This window comes from Sapajus apella, unplaced genomic scaffold (genome assembly GCF_009761245.1).
Source record: "Sapajus apella isolate SASKATOON/1434 unplaced genomic scaffold, GSC_monkey_1.0 scaffold91, whole genome shotgun sequence".
Taxonomy (NCBI): Eukaryota; Metazoa; Chordata; class Mammalia; order Primates; family Cebidae; genus Sapajus; species Sapajus apella.
This window is the reverse complement of record NW_022437031.1, coordinates 5,196,932-5,209,476: the sequence shown is the minus strand read 5'-3', so window position 1 is coordinate 5,209,476 and position 12,545 is coordinate 5,196,932. Positions and strand designations below refer to the sequence as shown.

Below are 12,545 nucleotides of genomic sequence, written 5' to 3'. Positions count from 1 at the left end.
TTTTCACAGAGTAAGGGTTTTTTTTTTTTTTTTAGTTTGGTGCATAAATAATTGCTGGTTTTGCTATTACTTTTTATGGCAAAAATGGAAGAATGGCATTCAAAAATGACGAAAGTGGAAAAATGGAAGAAATATACCTGTCTGTTAGCATGTTGTAAATTCATTCCATGAACTACTGCCCAGCAAATATAATGAATAAACTATTAAAGGAGTTGACTTTTTTTTTTTTTTTTTCTGTAAAGGGTCAGATAGTAAATAGTTTAGACTTTGAGGTCCATATGGTCTCTGCTTCAAGTACTCAGTTCTGCAGTTATAATATGGAAGCAGCCATAGACAATAAGCTAATGAAAATGGTGTGTTCCAGTAATATTTACAAAAACCGGTAAAAGCCTATTTTGGCCCAGTTGTGGTAAATTTGCCAACCCCTGAACTAAAATAAGATATATCAAACATGTATAAGTATCAGAAACATAATTTGACTAAACAAAGTAAGCTGTAGAAGGATTCATACATTTTATTACCATTTGGATTAAATGTAAAGACATGCCAAACAATGTGTTTATGGGTATATGCATGTATCTGAATGATAAAGATTGAATTTATGATAGTGGTTATCTCTGGAGAGGGAAGGATGTGGGCCCGGAGAGGGCCAACTTGATTACAATATTTAATTTCTTTATAAAAAGGATCTGATGGAAATATGACATTAGATTAAGATATTAGTACATGGGTGTTTGCTTCCTCCCACCTTTTTGCCTTTATATTTCAAATATTTTACAGATAAAAAACATTAGTACACAAGCCAATCAAAACATGTCTGCACACTTAATTTGACCCAGATGCCATCATTTTGAACAACCTCTGCTGTTCATGCATGCAAGCATTCTAATGATATCAGCTTTGTAGGGAATGATGAGTATGTCAACAATTTGGAATCTACTACCCTTATATTTGGAAGTTTTCAATGCAATAACAGTTTGTGATAGGTGATATGAATGTTAACCAACATGTAAGCTGGTTTCCATCAACCTATATTATTTCTTTATTTCTGTTTACAAAATCATGCATAACTTCTTGACAATGTACATATATTATAATTACTTTTTTATGACCTTGTTATCTAGCATTTCTCATAGTATCTTTCTGTTCCCTCTGAGGCTTCTTGGAGTTTTATACAGTTTCAGCTTGTTCTTATTAGATCTAATTATTTCATAATCCAATTTGCCACCTCTGCTCATCATGGAAGACTTTCCTCAATACTGTCCTAGAAAACCTGCAAAGCATTGTCCATTTCTAATAATATGATATTCAACAATTATTGTTTTTCCTGTGCCAAAATCAAGCATGGCATACTTTTCTGTTGACCCCAAACTCATTTAGTTACGAGTCATGAAATGATCCATATATTGAGCTCCATGAAGGGTAGAGGTTTTGTTTTGTTTACTTCTGTATCCTTAGCACCTTGAAACAGGGCTTGGCACAGAATAGCTACTCAATAAACTTGTGGTAATAAATGAATGAATGCCATTATTCTTTTCAGAGGATATAATTTTACATGGTTTCTGGTGAGATGTGGTGTTATTCCAAAGGCAGCTTTAGATACTGCAGTGGCAGAGGGAAACTTTTAAAAATCTGAGTTTATGATTTATTAACTTGAAGTTTCACCCTGTGTTCCCTAAGTTTTTACTTCTTACATTAATGTAATTTGATTTCTGAGTTCTCAGTGTTTTCTTTTTACTTCTTTTCATAAATGTTAATGTCTGAATTCCAACTATGTTCCTTTTTCTCACTGAAACTTGTTTGAGTGACTATGCAAACCTTCTTTATACTTCTTATTATCAATCTTATTGTCATTTCAGTGTTGTTCTTAGTCCTTCACGTTCTATCACTGCTACCTTTTATGTTACAACCTGGCCTAGTCAGTTGAGTTACCAAAAGATTAAAAAGAAAATTGTGGCCGGGAATAGTGGCTGATGCCTATAATCCCAGCACTTGGAAGGCTAAGGCGAGATCACTTGAGCCCAGCAGTTTGAGACCAGACTGGGGAACACGCAAAACCCATTCTCTACCAAAACAAACAAACCCAAAAAACAAAAATTAACCAGGTGTGGTGGCATTCTCTTGTACTTGGGAGGCTCCCAGCTCCTTGGGGAGGCTGAGGTGGGAGGATTAACCAGGAGGTCAAAGTGGCAGTGAGCTGTGATCATGCCACTGCTCTCAAGCCTGGGTGACAAAACAAGACTCCATTTCAAAAAAAAAGAAATAAAAAGAAAGTTGTATTTCTTCCTGAACAAGTCCTGAAATGCCTTTCCCAAATGCATCAAGGGTCTTTAAGATCACCTCCAGGTTTGGTAATTTGTTAAAATAACTCACAAGATGTGAGTCACAAGATATATTGTTACTCATGGCTGTGATTTATTATGATCAAAAGGTACAAAGCAACATTAGCAATGGTAAAAGACACATAGAGTGATGTTCAAAGGAAATCAGACACAGGGTCCCAGGAATCCTTCAGTGGAGTCACTTGGGATGTACAAAATTCCTCCAGTATTGCTTGTAACAGCACATATGAAGCGTTGTCTACCAGGGGATATTATTAAATTATTAATTGGCAAAGGTTTATTGGGGGCTAGTTATGAAGGCGACCTCTGTCAAGCACATGCGAAAATGCTAGACCCCCAGAAGGAATGCAGGTATTCAGCATAAACCACATTGTACAAGCAGTCTAGGCATAGTGAGTCATGTTATCAGTTCTAGTAGTCACTGTCTCCTCAGCCCCATCCCTCAGCTGTGGATGGGCCTTTGTCATCTTCAAGGTACCAGTTTCCCAAAGAAATCTGATTTTATTTTGTTGTCTCTTGGTGTCAAAAACATAAAACCATTTTTCCTCTCCTAGACAACTTCAACTCTAATGCCTTCATTAGCAAACGTAGCTTCAAACTTCTAGGGAGCTTCTCTCTGTAACTAATTGGAAAATCTCTCTTTTCTGACCTCCTTACCCTGTATGGAGGCTGTTGGTTTTGTATTTAGTAGATAATTAAACAACAACATGTTTTTTTAAAACATTTGTACTGAGGCCTGACATTGGGTAGTTTCTCCCTGCAGTCAGGTTACCTGTCAGAGACAGCGCATGACTCCAAAGAGCATTAATGCATGTTTTTGTTATCTGAAGTACCTTTGGGGCTTCCAGAATCCTCCTGAAGAGCCAATGTTTCTTTAGTAAAAGAGGTTTTCAAGTGTGACTCCAGGACAAAGGAAGTCAAATGAAAACCTTGTTCTCTGGGAGTCTTAACATAAAAGATAAGAGGCCACTAATCATGAACTCAAATTTGTAGAAACTGAGCAATTTCAATCAGACTTGACTAAAAGATCCTTGCAAGAGAATATATACCAGTAGTAGTATCTAACTCTCATCCAGTTTTTTTAAGCTATGTAATTTCCATTTGACCACTTATTATTTATAGATTGAATTTGATCATAGATTTTCATTAAATAAAATAAAGCATAGCCACAATTCTAGTGCTGTCCATAACCTATCCTAGGAAACCTTTCACACACACCATGTCTGAGATATTCTCAATATTGTCACAAATAATCTCTAATCACCTGTGTCAACATCCTGCAGGTTAAGTCAAACAAAAGCCGAGAATAGGGAAATGTATAAAATAATAGATGTTATTTGAGGAGTCCTATTTAGAGTGATTTCCAGATCCATATTTTTCACATAATTTTATTCCTCAATAACTGGTACTTTGTCACAAATTATCAAGCAGACATTTGATGTTATCTGAAGATTTTATTTCATAAGCTTCCACATTAATGATGCTGTTTACTAATAGAATATCTGTCCTTTACCAACCTAATACCAGCTGTGAGAAAGGTCTTATTCCTTTTAATTAGTAATTGCATATTTGTCCCTATCTCACTATATTGTAATATTTTATTTTTAGTCTGCCTCCTATACTCCACCGTGTATGTTCTTTAAGACTTTGAATTATTCTTTGTCTTTTACATTTATATAACACCTATGTGAGCATGCTCTTACAAGAATTTCCCAGGGTCATATGGACTGGAATATTATTGCTTGTGTCCTTTGTTAATTCCATCTAAAACATGGACTAGGCACTGTTAGGTTTCAGTTATCTGAGTAGATGTTTAATCAACATTTGAGAAACTATGTGGGAAAATTAAGGGCAAGTGATGATGGTGGGACTTGAAGCCTGTTTTCCAGGGGCCCCAGTTGTGAATATCATTTGCAGGACTGTCCAGACACAGGGACAACTCCCTGTCATTTGTGACTCTTCCCATCTTGGCTCTTGTCTCTCTGGTTTCTTTCTTTCTTTCTTTTTTTTTTTTTTTTAAATCAGCATCACCATCGTTTCTGCTATTAAACTGTCACCATCTTATATCTTCTCTCCCTCTTTTGGCTTTTACTTTCCTGGACAGAGTGTACTTCTGGTTTCTTTTGGGGCATCCAGTCTCTGAACTTTCTCTCTCTCTCTCTCTTTCACTTTCTCGCTTTTGAAATATAATTTATACTTTATTAAAATCAAACAATCCTTGCAACCCTAAAAATTGTATTTTTATGGCATCATATAACTTCATTGTTCTTTACCAAACTTAAAGAAGATTTAAAAAGATTTTTACTATATCATAAATATCCTGTGATTTATGAAACTTCTTAAAATAACTTAAAGTTTATATCTTGTGGCCAAGGTACAATAGACCTAGTGGGGAAGAGCCTGCCCAAGTGAACATAAACATCACATTTCACTGATTGTAAGGCACTCTTTTCCACATTTTGACATCTCTTAAATTGGGATTCATCTTATGCTTCATGGTATAATTGGTGAATTTTTTCCTTAATATTACAAATGATAAGGATGGGACTTATAATTAAAGGCATCTGAGATTTGAAGTAGCCAAGGCTTAAGAAAGTTTACAAAGTCTGACTGGTGACCTTCACACACGGAAGCTTTATTTGCATGTAGTCCTTCTCTTCTACACTGCCTTTGAGATGAGATTTGTTCCCTTGACCTTGACCCCCTTCGTGGGCAGAAACTGGAATGGCTCATTTCACCCAGACTGCAGTCCATGGATGGCTAAGTGTTAACAGCTCAGTAATAGGTAAGGGTGACAGGATCCTGCAACTGCCCTTTCTGACACCGAAGTTCTTGTTTGGTGTCCAGGAAGAATCAGGTCATACAAACTATTTGAAGGGTAGTGTATGCAGAGGATTTATTGGGCGACAGAAGTGACTTTTAGCGGGATGGGGAATTGGAAAGGGGATGGTGCAAGAAGAAGGTAATCTTCCCTGAAGCCTCACTGTCTGAAGTTAGCTGCATCTATCCATAGTCTTTGATGCCTAGCGGCATGTATCCCTGAGGCTCAGCAGCTTGCATCCCCAACTGCTTGCATCAGCTGCTTGTATTGCTTTTTTTTTTTCCTGCCAGCTGATCTGGTTCTCATGGGCACAGGATAGGGGGCAGGGTAGGCCAAAAAGGCAATTATTTGGATGGAAAAATGGGGTCAGCTGTTTTCACTTATGGCTAAGGTTCCAGGCTTGAGGGTGAGGTTTAGCCAGGAGCCCAGCCCTTCAGGGTCAGCTGTTTTCACTTATGGCTGAGGTTCCAGGCTTGAGGGTGGGGTTTAGCTGGAAGCCCAGCAGTTTCGTATCACCCTCACCAGGTTGCTTCATGCTGGCCTGCAAGTGGTTCTGGCTATGCTGGCCTCTCTTGAGTCTTTCAGTTAAAACTTTATTGGATATTTACTGTGTGCTAAGAAATGTGGTAAGTGCTAGAGAGAAAGATGAGGAAAATCATACATGGTCTTTGCTTTTCTGATTATAGACTCTTCTAAAATAGTGTTAACCATTAGCATTATAAAATGGCCCAATCATAGGCCAGATCATTCTGTTCCTGTGGTGTCAAGATTTCTTAATCTTTCTATCTTACATAAGGAAGGAGCCATTCTGGGTGATCATTTAGGACTCTGTATCCAGTTACGCTGTATGGGTATAGTAACAGTTTGGGTTGATTACTTGAAGGTGGTTTACCTCCTCCATGCCTTCATCATTTACTTCTCAGATGTTTTCTTCATACTGTCTGGATCCAATATGTTGCATCTGTTTTTGCCAAACTTCCCAACGAATTATATATAGTAAGTCTAAATGGAGCTGCCATAGGGTTTAGTTTCCCTCTTTACTCAGTGATTATTTGATACAGCTCCAGGGAATATTCCACTGGGAATGTGTGTCAGCTGGCACTTGCTCAAGCCTACAGTGAAGCAGCTGTTTCATTTCTTATGTTCAATTATTCTTTTTTTTTCCCCATTTATTTATTTTATTGCATTTTAGGTTTTGGGGTACATGTGAAGAACATGCAAAATTGTTGCATAGGTACACATGTGGCAGTGAGATTTGCTGCCTTCCTCCCCATCACCTACATCTGGCACTTCTCCCCTTGCTATCTCTCCCCAGCTCCCCACCCCCCACCGTCCGTCCCCTATTTCCCCCCAACTGACCCCAGTGTGTAGTGCTCCCCTCCCTGTGTCCATGTGTTCTCATTGTTCAACACCCACCTATGAGTGAGAACATGCGGTGTTGGATCTTCTGCGGAGACAACAGATGCTGGAGAGGATGTGGAGAAATAGGAACACTTTTGCACTGTTGGTGGGAGTGTAAATTAGTTCAACCATTGTGGAAGACAGTGTGGTGATTCCTCAAGGACCTAGAAATAGAAATTCCATTTGACCCAGCAATCCCATTACTGGGTATATATCCAAAGGATTACAAATCGTTCTACTATAAGGACATGTGCACACGAATGTTCATTGCAGCACTGTTTACAATAGCAAAGACCTGGAACCAACCCAGGTGCCCATCGATGATAGATTGGACAGGGAAAATGTGGCACATATACACCATGGAATATTATGCAGCCATCAAAAACGATGAGTTTGTGTCCTTTGTAGGGACATGGATGAACCTGAAAACCATCATTCTCAGCAAACTGACAGAAGAGCAGATGCTCAATTATTCTTAAGAGATTGGTGTCTGGGTTCGAGATTTCTTAGTCCCCAACTCCCCAATGGACTGCAGGCAGCCAACATGCACTCTCTTGGTAGGACCTTGCCGGCAGTGAAGTTTGCATTTGTTTAGTAAATTTAATTAATTTTGTATTGGTTATAAATGTACTTGACACAAAACTTAAAAATTACAAAAGGTAAACAGTAAAAAAAAAGTCTACTTTTGACCCCTGGCTCCCAGCCACCCCATTGCCATCCCAGGAAGCAACTATAGTTACCAGTTTCTCTAGTATTTTTTTTAAATAGCTTTTTATTATGTACAATCTAAAATGCATATGGAAGAGGACAATATGAAGAGCCTCTTGTCCATCATCTTGCTCCAACAATTATCAACAAATAACCAATCTTGTGTTAGCTCCACTCCCATCCACTTTCTTGGATTACTTTGAAGTGGGTTTCAGATGTCATATCTAAAAGATAATGCCTCTTTAAAAAAAATATGGCCATAATACCATTTTCACACTAAAAAGCAAAAATAATTCCTTAATATCATTACATTTAAAATTTTTCAGTGATTTATTTTGTTTTGTTTTACAGTTTGATTGTTTGAATCAGGATCCAAATAAGGTCCACACATTGCGTTTTGTTAAGTCTTGAACCTCTTAATCTATAGCTCCCCTCACTTTTGTTTTTCTTTTCATTTATTTGGGGGAATAACTGGGTTGTTTATTCCGTAGAATTTCCCTACATTCTCCTGATTCTGTTACCAAATATAGTCTGGTGACTGTTTTCCCTATACATTGGTATTTTGATCTAGAGGCTTAATCAGTTGTAGGTTTAACTTTTTGGCAAAAATACTTTAGAGGTGGTATTCAGTTTTAATTTTACAGATAAGCCAGGTAAGTTCCTGGTTACTTCTCATTTGTTTGTTTTGTTTTGTTTACAACATAGTTTTTAAGTACATGGGCTCTGTAGTCAGACTATCAGGGTTTGTATACCAGCTCCACAACTTAGTAGCTGTATGACCTTGGGAAAGTCATTTCAAGCTCAATGCATTTCTCCTTATTTGTAGATTGTGGATCATAGTAGCATGTAATTAATAGTACTGTTGTGAGGAATAACCAAATTCAATGTATGTAGAGCATTTTGAACAGTGTCTGTCTTTGAGTAGGTATTTGGTGCACATTAATTATTATGGCACTATATTTTTATTTCTCCATTGTCTTGTATGGCATAGCCAGGGCTGCCATATTGTTCTACTCCAGGGATCACTGTTTATCTTGTAGGCTTTTGAATGTTGCTTGTTATGGTGCTGTACAACGAGTAGTCTGTGTGGCCATATGTAGCAGCCCATATATTCATACAATATATCAACTTGTATTATTCAGCTCTTTTATGTTTTTCATAGCACTATGATTTTATGAACAGGATTTAGTGTCCATCACGATTTCTTGTTAGCAGACTCATGTATCACATTGGCTCTTTGTTTCTGTACCCCTCTTCCTTGAAATGTACATGCGTATGTGCCCATAGATACACATCACATGCATTTTCAAAGTCAAAGCTAAATAATATTCCTCTTACAACCTCTCTTCCAACTGAGTGATGTGAAGATCATGTCATTTATACTGGTGTCCTCTTAAAACATCTATGGAGAGTTGAGGCTATCAGCCAGATACCAACAAAGAGGCAGTGAATCAATCAGCAGCATGCCTGGGGGGCTGTGTAGACATGCTCACCAATCTCATGTTTTTATACGATCTGTCCTTGGGATCTGGCCAAGGGTCTTGGTATTTTAATCAATATGAAATAGATACTTTCAAAATTAGGACCCCATGTGGTGGCCCATGATAAGCTGGACATCATTTTTGTCAAGTTTAATAGTTTCTCTGTGAAAAACATAGTTTTTTGTGTGTGTATGTCTCCTCCTTAGCTCTGGCATAGAAGGCATTTATGGAAAAGTATACCTTTCTATACTGCACTTGAGAGGTGGTAAGCCTGTGCACAGGGAAGAACAGATTAGGTTATTAATAAAATGTTACTCATGTCCTATCTAATTGAATAAAGATGTCAATATAACTTGTACAGATGTGACACCAGGGAATTAAAGAGTACAGAATCCTGATTATTAAAGTTTTCTAATGCACAACTATTTCACTCATATACACACATATACATACATACATACAGGCCCAGCTAGCCAAACAATATACAGTTACAGTAATCCTTTACAAGATGTCAGTTCTAGTCTTAGTCAAACCAGTAGCAGGTTTAGCTCATGGAATAGTTTAGATGGAATGTGCTTAGGAAGGTCTGACTTCAAAGAACCTTTAGTCAGAGCCCAAGCGACTTTCTCAGCCCTCTCTGATGATTTCATTTTTCTTTTGGCTAATATATTTTATCCATCAGTGTCAGGTTGGGCCAGAGATGCTTGATTTTGAAATAGGAGTCATTTTTTTTTTTTAGTTTTTAGAAAAATAATTAAATTTATTATTGTTTATTATATATGGGGATAGAGATAGATATAGATTTGTTAATCTATATCTTCTAAGGTCCCCATATTGTTGAGTAGAGTTGGCAGATGGGCCACAAGCCCAGCATGTCTTTACTCAGGCTTATCCAGTTAAACAAATGCAAATTCAGATTCTAACATGCTCTTTATGTATGTGTTGCCAAAGCGAACACATAAAATGCTCTTCATAAATTAGCCCCTTGTATTTCCTTTCCTATGATTTAACTCATGTTTTTGTTGATACAGGCTCATTTAATATTACCTATAACCATTCACTGTATGAAAGATTGCTGTTATGTTTGGCCAATAAAATGTAAATTGGCAGAGTTGGTCCTGGCAAATGCTAACATCTTGGCCCATCCTGCCTCATATTGTGTCACTCCTCCCATATATACTTCCTCATATTCATAGTAGATATAGCATTCAAGAGCTTTACATACAGCAGAAATATTTTTACTCATATTTACTTGTCCATCTAATTTCTTACTCAAAAAACTATAACCAGCAAATTTGTCACTGTGGTTTAATCACAACATAAAAACATACCACTGATACAGCACTTACTATATGCCATGGTTTATAATAAGCACTAGGTAAATTTTTGCTTATTTAAACCTCACATCATGTTTATGAGTTAGTTTTTATTATTCCATTTTACAGATGAAGAAAATAAGACACAAAATTTAAGTACATTTCAAAAAGTAGATCCAGAATTTGAATTTAGATATTTTGACACTACCATCTACGATCTTAAACACTGCCATTTTTACTACTAAAATTATGACTTGTTACACTTGCCTTTATTTCTTCATTTTATATATGTATGTGTATGTGTATATGTGTGTGTGTGTGTGTGTATATATATATATATATATGTATTTTATCTTGGCCTATAGAGCCCAACATCGCACAGTCTAGAGAGCTTTGTGTGCTGATGGAAATGCTCCTTATATATTCTGTCCAATATTGGGAGGCACTAGGCATGTGTAGCTATGTCCTTTTGAAATATGCCTAGTTAGAATAAGGAACTTTGTATTTAATAATACTTAATTTTAATTAAAATTTTAAATACCGTATGTAGCTAGTAGTGGCCCTATTGGACAGCACAGATTTCAGAACAATACCTGACTTAGGGATGACACTCAATACATATTTGTTAAAGGAAGTAATGACTTCCAGATTTGTTTCTCCAGCTCAGATCTTTCCCTTGACCTTCAGACCCATGTATGTAATTTCTTATTTGATATCTTCACTGAATTTCTAGTAGACATTTTCAAACTATTAGACAGTTACAAAGACATGTCCAAAATGAACTATAGATTTTTCCCTCCAAGCCTACTCTATAAGCTTCTCCATTTCAGTTTCTTCTAGTGTCTCAGACTAAAAACTTTGGTCATGTATGCTTTCTGACATTTAATCTATCAACAAATTCTGTAGGCTCTTATTTCAAGTTATATACATAGTCTGATCGCTTCTAGTCACCTCCACCAGTTTTACTAAAATTTAAACCACAGCCATTTTTGTTCCATGTTATTGCAATAGACCTTTTATGTGTCTCTTTTACTCTTTTACTGTTGTCTCCACAGCAGCTACACTATTCTTCTGTATTCATGTGAGGTCAGAGCAGACCATTCCTTTGTTTAAAACTCACCAGTAGTTTTTCATGTCATTTAAAGTAAAAGCAAAAGTCCTTCCAATAGCCCAAAAGCCCTATGTAATAGCCCCCGCCCCTCCCACCAATACCCTGTTATTTCTTTTGATCTCATCATTTTTAATACTCTCTTCTTTATTCCACTTTACTTTCACTGGCTTCTTTATTGTTTCTTTTCTTTCTTTCTTTCTTTTTTTTTTTTTTTTTTGAGAAGGCGAGGTAAACAAATAGCTTGCAACTAAGCTTGTTAACACTGCATAATGAAAATGTACAAAGAATAATGTTGCAGTTTTTGGTTAGATATAAGTCAAAGACATTCATTAATAAGGAATCTTTGAATGTGAATATTCCAGAAATTTCTCTAAGCCATCTGATCAGAACAACTGTCTCTCACTATTACCTTACTTTGGAAGGTATTGGCATACATTTGAATTAAATTCAGATTTTTTCAAAAGAAGTCCTAATTAAAGAAACTATTCTATATTCAGACTAAAAGGATATAAATAGAACTTTCCTTTCCAGAAACAATAAAGGAAACAAGGCATTTTGTAAAATATGGCCCAGAACAAGTCTCAGTAAAAAATAAATGTATACTTCCACCTGCTCTAAACAGAGGCTATTTTCTGTTCCTCAGCCTTGGAAACAAGGTGATGAACAGCCTATATGCGACTTCAGGCAGGGGGTTGCCAAAAAAGAGCTCAAGCTCTTGACCATGGATACCTCAAATGAATTTGGGAGAACTTGACCAAAGGATCCAAATTCTGTTTTTAATGACTGATACAATGGTGACGTGGCTCCTCTCAAGTAGTAGTGCTGCCAGGGCCTGGCCCTGGCCCAGGCGCAGCTCTGAGCTCACCTGTTATGATCCCAAGCAAACCTTGATGTTCCTGCTCCAGGGTAGACCTTTTCCCTCTAGGGCTTCAGTGTCCAGGGAGCTCTGTGATTGTGTGAATAAGGTGAGTGCTTACTCTATGTGAGTATTTTAAGACTTGGAGTCAAAGTACTTTTTCTAACACATTTAGGCAGAGTCCATGTGTCAATGGCCCATCTCCAGTTTGTTCTGATTTCTCACCACACATTTGTAGGTCTAGGACAGCAGACCTTTGCAGTATTATCATAATCACAGCTAATGTCCTTTGCTCTATTATCATAATCATAGCTGTGATTCATATTTTGTGCGTGAAAACAGTCCCTGTATTTAACAATAATACCTACACATAAAAACAATCCACTGTTGCAACTTATATAGTCTCACATGTTAATGATCTTCTTTAGACCAAACAAATATTTTTTGTTTTTTTTGTTGAGTTTTTTTTTTTTTTTTTTTTTTTTTTTTTTTTTTTTTTTTTTTTATTA

The 12,545-nt window shown here is 36.8% G+C and overlaps 1 protein-coding gene across 4 annotated transcripts in view; it reads left to right on the top strand.

Annotated features, from left to right (window-relative positions):
• The window catches only part of OPHN1 (oligophrenin 1), a 386,576-nt gene that overhangs the window by 273,275 nt on the left and 100,756 nt on the right, over positions 1-12,545 (top strand). The gene's annotated exons all lie outside the window — the stretch shown is intronic.